The sequence below is a fragment of the Manacus candei genome, unplaced genomic scaffold (genome assembly GCF_025592945.1).
Source record: "Manacus candei isolate 608988 ecotype Guabito, Panama unplaced genomic scaffold, ASM2559294v1 h1tg000019l, whole genome shotgun sequence".
NCBI classification, from domain to species: domain Eukaryota; kingdom Metazoa; phylum Chordata; class Aves; order Passeriformes; family Pipridae; genus Manacus; species Manacus candei.
The window spans coordinates 1,147,107-1,159,465 of record NW_026138067.1 but is presented as its reverse complement, the minus strand read 5'-3'; positions in this window follow the sequence as shown (position 1 = coordinate 1,159,465).

The window sequence follows — 12,359 nt, the reverse complement described above, 5'->3', positions numbered from 1 at the left end:
GATAGTTTTGCCATGTATGTAGCAGACAGACCTTTCTTTAAACAAAAGGCTGCAGTGACTCCAAACGAACACTGCCTAGATTAACTGGAAAAGAAACAAACCCTATCCAATCCAGGTCCTGTGCTTCATTTTGTCCTATCTTTGAAATAAAGATTGTCTTTCCTCTCTGTTATTCTCCATGAGATGCCAGACAGAGGAAGGGAGAATAAAGAAGTGAGTGGGAATGGGGGGAGGTCACCCTGTTCCCCTCATGTTCCATGTGCAATGTTATCAGCTACTTTTAAAGCTCTCTCCCCTGTGTGCCTACATGCTTTAGTCTCCCCTTTCTTTACTCAGAACTAAATCAGTAGGCAACCTATAGCATATGCTGATGATGGGTAGTCTTTCAGCTGGTCCCAGGCACTGGTTTCAGAGCAGAGAAAACTGCTGGTAGCAAAATGCTTGAACTGCTGGGTTTTGAAGTTTCAGGTTCCCTATCAAAGTAACAGATATTAATCATCTGCTACGAGACTTTCGGCAGAAGGCATACAATTTTCCCAGTGGTATCTTCCTTTTAAAGGGAGTATAAAGAAAGCAAAAAATCATTTCAAAAGACTTAGGATTGAAGAAAATTGCTGGATCCCAATGGATAAAGAAAAACAGAAAGTAAAAAGTTTTTTAAAGGCTGAAAGGCAAGCTATTCTTTAAGCCTTGTAAGATTCTTGTTTTATTTTACTAAAAGGTCTAAGTAGCCAAAATCTTAGAGCTCTGCACATTTACCATTTGATTTCTCCAATAGTTCTCATGTTTTATCTTGTTATTACTGCAAATCATATCATCATCTGGATAAAGTGGGTTTCAAGATATGAGACTACAAAGACAATAAGGGGGAAATACTAAAAAAAATGTAAGGTGTGTGCTATGAACAGCAGAGAGACTCTATTTAAAATTATTATTGAGCATAATTTTAAGGGATGGAGATATTGTTACTGTTATGGAAATTGGTATCTCCTTTGGCAATTCTCATCATGTTCTCAGCAATTCACATATATCCCTTAGCTAGATAGAGGACACTGGAAAATCCTTTAAACACCTTTCAGCTAATACAAGTACCACTTTTTCTACAAATCAAAATACTATCTTCAGGGGGTGAGTGATATGTATCTTTACTGCCTTCAATTCACTGAACAAAAACTTAAAGAAATATAACAACTTTCTTTCTTCATAGCAGAACTCAATACTGGGTAAAGTAAAAACACAGATCTGATTTATTGTCTTTCTCCATGCCACAACAACTCAAAAGTAACTCCTGAAAGTCCATGGACAATTACTAATTCAAATATTTATAACTGTAATCAGATTCTGGACCAATTAAATTATTCAAAATTTAAACTATAGACTCCTTCTGTGCAAGAGTCAGAAAGACATATCTCCTCTCTGCAACATCTCTAGCAGAACTAATTAGAGCCAGATTTTTACTTGTTTGTCATAAATCTATTATTTGCTACAAATCTGCAGAAATAACTCCAGTACATGAAAAATAGTGAGCCTTGTTTGTAGTTTGGCTCAAAACGGTTTGAAAAATCTCTCCTGTGTAATTGCTCAGTTTTATCTTGGAACACCAGAAGGCATGAAGCTAATATCCTTGGTTTTATCATGGAAAAATTGTTATATTGTGAGTTTTATCAGCATGCTTTTTGCAATACCCAGGTATTATGGCATTTTGCCCAATTAGCCCATGATAATACCAGAGTCAATTCAAAATTTTTCTGGATTTCTTTTCTTGTGTTATTAATGAAAGTCCTGGATGTTTGAGTCTTTGAAAAGTTTTTGTTGCTCTTTTATACATGTCTGTGAATGCTAATGGAGTCCTTCCACAACACTTACAATGGAAAAACAAGATTAGTTTCTGACCACCTTTATTGCAAGACACCTTAGGAGCACTTCTATCAGTTTGTAGGTCATCAGCAAAATGAAAAAATCCAGATCTTTATGACTTTAAATGAAAATACAGAAAACTTGGCTGAAGTGCCATGTATATAAATGGTCTTACATTGTGACTCCTTCAGTTTTAGTTCTTGGCTTTCAAGTGAAAAAGAAAGTTGAAAGTTCATGGAAGAATTTGCCATGCTTCAGGGAAAATAAGCATTGTGTGAAACCCAGCAAGTCACAGCAGTAAGCATGTCCACTAAAGAAAAATAAACTGTGAAAAGTTATTTAAAAGCAACATTTAAACCTTTTCAAATTCAATATGCATTGAGCAAGCAAGTGCACCAGGCCATAGAGTATTTATAAACTTCTGATTCTCCTGCCTAACACTGAGTCACTCTGGCCTTTTACATTTGAATGCATCATGTTTATGATGCTGCTGTAAACCTTGGACCTCAATTACTACATGATAACAGGTTTTTATTGCATTACCCTTTCCAGACCCAAGAGCTTGGATTTCCCTGCACTTAGGCGCTGAGACACAGCTGGGAGATGGTCTGCATAACCAATTAGTAGATTACTTCTGAAAATACATATTCTGCACCACAGAGGCCTAAAAATGATCCATCAGTTCCAGCTACCTGCTGCTGCCACTTGAGTGGAGGGAAAGAGGGAGAGAGAAAAGATTTGGCTACATCTCTGTAATTGCATAAACAATGCATCATTCACTTGACAAACTATATTAATAGCACCCTAGAGGGCATGCTCTGAACATGCAAAATGTTGAAAAGCACTTGTATTTTATGGCAAATCTTTTTAATTTTTCAGTTAAAATGATAATAAATATTGATTTTCCATGTACCATTACTGTATCTAGAACACTTCCTGGCAGTGTCTGTGAAATTTATTTAAGTCATTTGGTTTGATTTTTAGGCATCAACGATATCACATCAAAACAGAAAGGCTGCTTTCCCAGAATCCTGGCTTGTGTGCTGTATCCAGAACTTCTCAGGAAATGCTTTATTCTTCCCTCTGATGTTCCTCACTTTTATGAAGGAGCTCTGACTCTAGGGTTAGCTGTGAAACAGAAACCACTGGGAATCTATCAGCAGAGATTTCCAACATACAAGGATAAAGGGTTGTCCTGCAGAAAAAAGTTTTTCGAACAGAGGAAGCATGAAAAACATTAAGAGTGTGGTAGAATATATGACACTTTCCATAGGATTATGGAGACTTTGTACAGCTATGTGACACCTGTGAAAGAATTTTATCTGTACTAACCCTCTTCCCCAGTATTTTAACTGTGAATAAAGCTTACGTCACTTGTAAACCCCCTTGGAGACCAGGAGATCATAAACACTAAAGCCAAGAGCCCGTATTTCTTGTAAGTATTTAATGCTCAGTTGGTTTCAATGTCACCTAAAATCCTTCTGGCACTAAGGCCTTGGAATTATTACTAATAATGATTATCATATGAGACACACCAATTCTGAGAGGAACCAAGGGAGACAATTAGCCCGAATATCACTCAAACCACGCCTCTCCCCATGTTTGAAGGGCTGTGGTAGAAGTCCCTGAGCTCTTACCTGGCCCCAACACATTAATTTTATCTGTTCCAAGAGTATCAGAAAGAGGTATGAATCCCTAATCTTCTATTGCACCAGGCAGAAAGGGGTGGGAGAACTGAGTAAAAGACAGAGCACTGAGAAACCCAGAAATTTAATGAAAGGAAGAAATTGGGTTTGTGCAATACCCCATTTTATTTGGTCCAGACAGCATAGTACGTGTGCATGAAATCAGCCCTGTGTCTGGGATGCAACTGGTGCACATTCTCCACCCAGCAGACTCACTGTGACTCTGGTCTTCCCAAACAGGCTGGAATTACCATTCACCTCAAGACCACCTGTGTAGCACATACTCTGCAGGCCAGCGCTCCTGGGATCTGTGCAATAGCCTCCACATGTGCTGGAGGCATCATCTGCATGTGGGCAGAGACATGTATAACATTTCCCATCCTGTTTCAAGTGAATTGCCAGATGTCCAGAAATCCCTGACAATTGTCCAAAATCTCTGAACTCCACCCAGACAGAATTGCCAGGTGGAAAAAGCAGACATATCCAAGAAAACTCAGATGATAGCCTAGGAAAAAAAGAGCTGTCTGGCAGCAAAGCAGGAAAGAAGAAAAAGAGAAATGAAGAGAAAGGAACGAGAGGAATGAAAAATACAAAGTTTTAGAAAAGAACGAACGTAGTTTGGATAAGAAGTCACATACTTTGGCTCTAACCCAAACCCTAAATTTAAACATAAAAAGGTTATATCAGTAGCATGAAGACTCAAGTAAGACAGCTCAGAAAGTAAGGGAAATAGCTAGATAAGAAATCAGTCGATATCTGTATGGGTTTTTGTTTTGAAAAACATATAGGAGCAGATTAACACATAAAAATTGCAGATGGTCAATATTACATCACCAGCAGTCAAAGCAATATTCCTTCCTTCCTTCCTTCCTCTGAACCAGGGCTTCACCTCCCACATCTTAAAGTGTAAACTTTACTGTCAGAGGAGCTGGCTGAACAAGCAGAAGCCAAGGATTTCCACAAATAATTAAAGAATAAAAAATAAATAATAAATGATAGCTGCCAGAGAATATTCTCTCTACTGCAGATATGGAGGGAAGGTACACAGGAGACCTAAGATAATCAAACATGCTCTTTTTTTCAAGTCACAGACTCATTTTGCTTTCTCCATTCCCACTCCCATATATTCATCACGTGTTTGACTGATTCTATAGCTACACAGAGCTGGACCCCAGGAGGGTCCAACTCTGCCCTCCTTTTGCTAAGCAACGCTTATGTGAACAATCACAGTGTCTATAGTGGGATGATTCTCATGAGTAAATTACTAGCCAGTGTCAGAAAATAATGCAGAATCCTGTCATGTGCACATTGTTTCCACTGAAAAAATTAGGCACAAGAATGCTAAATCAGGAAGAACTTGAAATTCTCGCATTTTTGTTATTATGGGCATGTGCAAATAAGGAAGAATAATTTTCCAGTTACTCTTTTCTGTTATTTTGTTGTTCATTTGGGTTTTTTTTAAGTTCAACATATACCTATAAGAAGGTCAAGAGAAAAGTAATTCAAAGACCTTTATAAATATTTAGGGAGAAAAAAAATCAATCTCCAGGACTGAGTTTTCCTTGGGAAAAATATTGGGAGACTTTCTTTGTTTTATAGCATATCTTCTATTCTTGATTTGAAGCATGCCTGCATTTAAATATGATACAGTCCTACATAACATGTTCTTACACTGATTTTTTTTTCTGCTGGACTTTTGCCTTATTCAACACTCAGGATAGACAATGTGCTAGGGGAGACATCACCTGCAAAGGTCATTATTGTTAATAGATTCCCTGAATCATTTGGAGCAAAAGTAAGATGATCAGTGAATAAACCAGATGACTTCAGGCAGATGACTTGAAGTCTAACATTTCCTAATGTTTAAGTGCAATTTTCATTTTCTAGATCAATTTGAATATATGTTATATAATCTCTGGGGTTTGTGACAAAGCACATTAGAAAATAGAAATCTCATTTCTGACAAAACATATCTTCTCTACCCTGCTGCACAGCACCAGGACTGGGAATATCACTGAGCTCAGCACCAAGGAGTAGCTTACAGACACAACAGGTCTCAGAAAAAGTATCATCAGGTATGCCCTGACCAGCAGGTTTCACTAATACTGGTGGCAGACAAATAGTGAGATTCAGAACTCTAGTATTCTGTTTGGGACTGATGAAAGAAGTCTGTTCAAAACGACAGAGACTCTATGCAAACACTCCCAAATGCCCTTCATGCTCCTATTACTCCTTTATGCCCAGCCCAAAACTTCCAGTTTGTCCTGGCTCCACTTTGGTCTTTTCCCCCTTCTGGGTCTTTTTCCGCTTATCACTTGTGTTTCCAAGATTCTCTCTGAAGACTTTTGAGCCAAGTATGTCCCCCTGTGAAATCTAGTTTAACCCATCGGATCTTTCCCAAGTCTTCTCTGATACTCCACCCAGCCAGTTCCCAACTGAGTTTTCAAACTACTCAGCACCCCTCTTTAGTCTGGTTTCAAGTGGTCTTTTCCCTCCTCAAACCTTAGCCTCAATAACTCTCAGCCCCCGTATGCCTCCTTTTTTCTGCAACTAGATTCAGCTTTCTTCTCCTACCCCACTCCATGTTCTCCACTTGCCAGCTAGCTGCATTTCTTCTCACCCCCGCTTTGCTGCCCCAGCCCACTCTCTGTTTCAGTTTCTTTATATACACTCCTTATCTTCAGATCCTTCTGCCCCACTTCAACATCCCCCATCATGTCCTAATCTGCATTTCTTCACACATCAAGACAAGATGTAGTTTGTCTTCTTCATATTTGAGTGAGGCAGTAACTCTGCTCTCCAGCTGGCAACAGTACAGGAGGACCAACACCGAAAGGACAAAGAAAACAATCTGCTTGTTTTAGGTACCTCTCCAGGGTCAAACTCAACATGACACAGCCCACATGTGATGTCAAAAAGCATGTTTTCACCCTGAGATGGGTACATTTGGACTGACACTTCAGCTGTTGGAATATTAGCTGTGAAATATCAGCTGATAACAAGGAAACATGACTCTTTTTGAAAGTTTGTGCAGTTAGAGGGTCCTTGGTAGATGCTAATCAGGAACAATAGAAGGTATTGTCAAAAGGGCATTTTCTTGCCCAGTTTCTAAGTTCCTAGTATGAGCATCCTAGAGTATGCCAAAGAAAAGTCTGAAAATATTAGCAAGTTCAACATATTCAACAAATGTTACTTCTACTTAGCTTCCAGTTTTAAGGGATGAATTATTCCACAAAAGTGATACTCTTGGGAGCCAACCAGGTGAGCAAGGGGCATAGCCAGGTCCATTTGCAGGTGATTTAAAGAATCTCTAGGGAGCACAGGAACCAGGAGCACAGCGGGCAGGAGCAGGCAAATGGGGGTGTGGCATGTCAGTGAGTGTGGAATGCTGGCTCTTGCTGGTGGGTTGTGTGGTAGGTGTGTGTGGTTTTGTTTGGTGATTGTTTTTCTTTTGTTTTTTTTCTCTCTCCAACTCAAATAGATCCAGCAATGGTTTCCAAACAATCAAAAGCCATTGCTGCTGCTGCCAGCAGGATTATTCTAACCCAGACAGAACACTCCAAGAAGGATGCAACTGTCCAGGTCACTGGCTGTGGGGAGTGTCTGAGCCTGGCATTAGTATCAGAGGGCAATGCGAAAGACACTTGCATATGATGTGATCAGATGAATTATTTACTCTGTTTAGCGGCAGAGCTTAAGGAAGAAGTAGAGAGGCTAAGGACTATTAGGGAAAGTGAAAGGGAAATAGACTGGTGGAGTCACACCCTTTCAACCCCAGAAGAAGTTCAGCCGGAGTCAGAGAAACCCTGTCCCTCTTGCCATCAGGCAGATGGAACAGACCAAGTAGACGGGGGGGGGGGATGGAAATAGGTCCCTGGTCAGAGAGGTAAAAGAATACCCTCCCCAGGTGCCCGGAAAGAATAGGTATGAGGGCCTGGACCTAGAGAGTCAAGCAGATGACACTCAAGTAAAAGATCTGTCTGGAGGGTCTCTCTGTTGTACCTCGTCTATTAGACAGATCACAACTCTTTAAAACCTCTCTTGATGCAACTTGAGGCCATTTCCTCTTGTTCTATCACTTTTTACTTGGGAGAAAGGACTGACTCCCATCTTGCTACAACCTCCTTTCAGGTAGTCATAGATAACAACAACATCCCCCCTCAGCCTCCTTTTCTCCAGGCTAAACATCCCCAGCTCCCTCAGTTGCACCTCCTTGGACCTTGTGCTCTGGACACTTCACCAGCTCTGTTGCCCTTCCCTGGACATACCTCAGCACTTCAACGTCTTTCCTCTACTGAGGAGCCCAAAACTGGACACAGCACTCAAAGTGCAGCCTCAGCAGTGTCGAATATAGGGGAATGATTGCTGGCCTGGTCCTCCTGGCCATGCTATTCCTTATACAAGCCAGGATGCCACTGGCCTTCTTGGCCACTTGGGCACACTGCTACTCATTTTCAGCTGCTGTCGACCAGCACCCCCAAGTTCTTGTTTGCTCTTTGTTGGTCCATTTTCCAGTCACTCTTCCCCCAGCCTACATGAAGTTGATGTGACCCAAGTACACTGGCACTTTGCCTTGTTGAACCTCATACAGTTGGCCTTGGCCCACTGACCCAGCCTGTACAAATCTCCCAGTGACATCACGGTGTAAGACAGTTGCCTGTATTTTCGCTGTAGTTCAAAGGACAGAGAAATAGGGGCTTGTTCCAGAAGCAATTTATCGAATTTGAAGAGAGGTGCCCAAGGGCCAGCTGAAATGGTGAGACTGTCATTGCTTGCAGACATCTGCATGATGTTGCTTTGTGTGACCGTGGAACTGAAATGCAAGCGTCAGGAAATCAGTGATGTGACAAAGTGCTAGAAACCCTGGTACTGCATGGGGAGCGCAGATGTAGCCTAGACTTTTAAAAGATGAAGTTCACCAAGCACCTCATTATTGAATGTGGGCAGAAGTCTAAACATGGAGAAAGTTTAGATTTAGCATACTTACCACCTCCCTCATACCTGGTACTTTGGAAAATGTGGTATTGAGACATAAATTCAAGAGCCCGTGACATCAGTATTAAAAACTCCTCTAGTTTTAAATGCACTCTGGTCCTCCATCATCAAGGGAAACCATTTTACCAGAGGTAAAATGATGTATTTCTGTATCAGAATGTTTCATAGTTCAGTCCCAGATGGTTAATTAATGAAAAAAATGAATGTCTCTATTACTTTTTCTCTCCTTCCTTTCAGGAGGCAGACTGAATTCTGGAGAAAGAAAAAAAATAATTAAAAATTAAAATACATGTCAAACTGACTTAACTATTAGCTGCTTGTGAGTGAACTGCTTCTGTTTTCCTACCTTTTGTCAGCTGCTTGGTGCACCTGAGATACTCAAGCAGGATTCAAAAACCTGAGTGCTGCCCCAATCACTTCCTTAGTGAAGGTCCATCCTGAAATCCCTTCCTCATTTCCATTTCAAGGAAATCAAGAGTCAGCTGACCTTCAGGGCACATTGTTCATTCATGGCTAGGACACATTGTAAAGCTTAGTAAATAGATGAACTTCAGATGGACTCTGGAGAAGGCATTTTGCAGTGGTAGATTATGCCAGTATGAGGTGGCCCAAGGCACTTGCAGGAAAGAAGCGCAGACTGAATTGCCAGCCATGAGGGCTGGGCAGGGCATCTGGCCAGGAAAGTAGTACTTCCTGTCTCTATCAACGCAGACCCTATGCAGTCAAGGCTGGACGCAGATATATTCTGTTCTGTGCATAAAAAGGCCAGCAAATGTGTCTTTGACTGACTTTCTGTATAAGCCCTGGGACTCTATTCATTGCTTCTCAGGCAAAGAGTCTGGTTTTCTCACTTGCACCTCACCTTATTTGCCATGCTGAACAACCATTTCTACTTAAAGAGAAAAAATTCTCCATCTTATCTGCCTTCCAATTAATCAGCATCTTGTCTTTTCAGTTTTGCTCTATCTGGCTCTTTACATGTGAGTACTAAGAAGACCACACCCTTCTTAGGTATTCATCCTTGCTGAGGCTGCTTAAGAGAGATTGAAGTGCACCAGCAGTGTCTCAGCTGTTTATCATTCAATCTCCCTGTTTAGGCAACAAATTACTTATTTCACCCAGGGGCCTCTGCAGAAGAATAATTTAGAAATTACTCACCAGAGAAACACTCACTCAATCCAGTTCCTCAGTGGCTGGACAATGCCTTAAAGATCTCTGTCCTGACAGAAATAAGGAATCCCAGGAGACGCAAAACTAGGGAAAGCTGCTTTCTGGTGTTTTGGTCCAGGGTATAACCTGGACACAAAGACCAGTTTAATCTTCTCCCTGGTTTTATAACATCTCCATGGAAATTCTTTGATATCATGTACAAGTGAGTTCACCCTCCAACTTTTCCTTTAGCAGAGGTGCTGGTATGCCCCTTTTTCTTCAATCTATTATGTAACTTTATATTTGAATTATATACATATATAAAAGTTTTAATGAAACTTATCAATTCTTATTGTACTTGAGACCTCCAGTCATTTGTCAAATTTGTCTGAAATTGAGTCAGTGAAGCCAGCAGTTAGAAAGATGGACATGCACACAGTATGACTTCATAAGCACCATTTCTTAAGATATCCACCTGAAAATGGATTAACAGCAATTTCTGGCATGATACCAAATGCCTTCTATCTAGTACTGTCCTCTTTGTTTTGCCACTGGGATGAACATGTACCCTATAAAGAAAAATCTTTCCCCCTCCTCCATAAATCTATATGTTGTAATGAGGCCATCTTTAGTGGGAGCTCCAAATCCTATCATGTCCAAGTTTGATTCAGTGAGGTGTTTTTTAAGAACCACACTCTTATCCACATTACTGTTTTTCCCAGGGCTTAATGTCCACACACTGTACAGAACTAACAAACACTGATAATACTGTTCTAACACCACATGAAAGAAAATACCTCTACAGGCTTCCTTTTAATGTGGGCACTGTCCTAGTTTCATCATATGGTAACCAGCACTGTCATAACAAGATAAGTAAAATTACTATCAGCCTTTTTTCTTACAGAAATAAGATGTGTATGAAAAAGGCTACACAAAAAGTCACAGAACGGCCTTTTTGCACTTCTGCTGATGTTTGTGTGGCCAGCATCAATGGGTGAGCACTCTGGATCAAATACTGAAAGGCTTTGTGGTTCTCTCATTGTGTCTAGAAGCTGCCACTGGTCCTCCTTCGAGGTTCTGTAAACGGTAGGCTCTCATGTGTACCAGCAGAGGAAGTGGCTGGTCTCATCCTACTCAGAACTGCACAGTTGAGCCTCTTTACTTATGCTGGCTTCAGTGTGCAAAGAATGGAGAGTCATTCAGCTGAGAAGTAATCTTTTTTCCACCCTAGTTAGTCTTTAACTGGATGAGCTCCTTGATCCCTGTACCTGAGTGCACACACAAGGGGAGGCCCACAGCTCACAGCAAACGGTGTGGGTAAGGTCCCAGGTAAGGCTGTAAAGGTAATCAGCAATTAAGAACTATTAATGCACTGAGCACCTGAGGGTAGCCTTTACATTTTTGTTTAAATAACAAGTTTAACCACTGCTGTTATTCTTGTACAGTATCATCTGCAGTTAATTACAGAATATTTAATTCTACCTCCTTCATCCTCAGTAGGAAGATATGGAAGTCATAGTCATTGGAGGGGGCACAGAGTCAGGCCCCCATCACTGCCAGAGGGCCAGGTCAACATGTGTTGTGACATCCTTCAGTAAAGAGACATGACATTAGGGTCTGACTTGGAAAAGCCTGCCAGGAAGAATGACTTTTTGCCACAAGCACAAAGGTGACCACCTGGAGGTTATGAATGAATAGCCTGACTTTTCTTCTTTTTTCAAAGAAACAGGTGTAGTAATGATTGTCAGGACAAGAGCTGACAAGCATCTGAAAAGTCTCTGCATGCATTACACAGGAGAAAACACAATACTTTTACTGATGCTCTGGTGAGCAAAGTATCACTCCAGTCACTGGATTCAGATATTCACCCTGTAAGGCACTGAAACTTGCTGGAGTGGCATACCCAGGCAAAGTGACCTTTTTTTATATATTATTTTTTACTGCATAGCTTGCAATTTGTTGACTTAGCTGGGCACCTGCTGTAAACTGCAAATATGTTCCTGTCATCCTAGCCGAAAACAAAAACAGTGAATAGTGTAGTTCTTTGGTGGACTGGCGCTAGCAAAGAGTAAAAGTACCTGTGCAAAATGCTGAGGTAAATCTTCCTGTCCTATAACCTTTCCCAGCTTTGACCGTGGGGTGTGAGCAATTTCCAGTCATCTATATGGGGCCACTGTTGGTTTTTCTTTTAAACAGCAATTGTTCCTGAATAGACAGAACAGATTTCTCCACTAGCTGATCCCTCAGCATTTTGTCTTGCATAGTACCAAATTCATGTGCTCCTAGAGCAGCTAGAGTGACTGTGTATTGACTCATTTATACCCTGTGCTCCACTTCTTGTGTTTGTGACATTCTCCAAAACCATTAACCATATTTAAAAGTGTTGACAATGTTTTCAGTGCAATTGTACACTCTGTGTCAGCCTCTGCAGCTCCAGCTGGTTGACTGTACAATAAATTCTTCATCTTTCTAGCCCTAAGTAATGTAATAAAAGAGCTTTCTTTTCTCTCAGTTAAATATTCATCTCCTCTGGTAGATGTGTAAGTAAGGGTGAAATACCTTTTGCTATTGTCTACATAGCTTGGCAGAGGCAGAAGCCCCATGAACAACATAATTATATCTTTGGGTTTGGAAAGGAGTAATTTTTGGAGGAAAAATAAAGACCTTTGATCC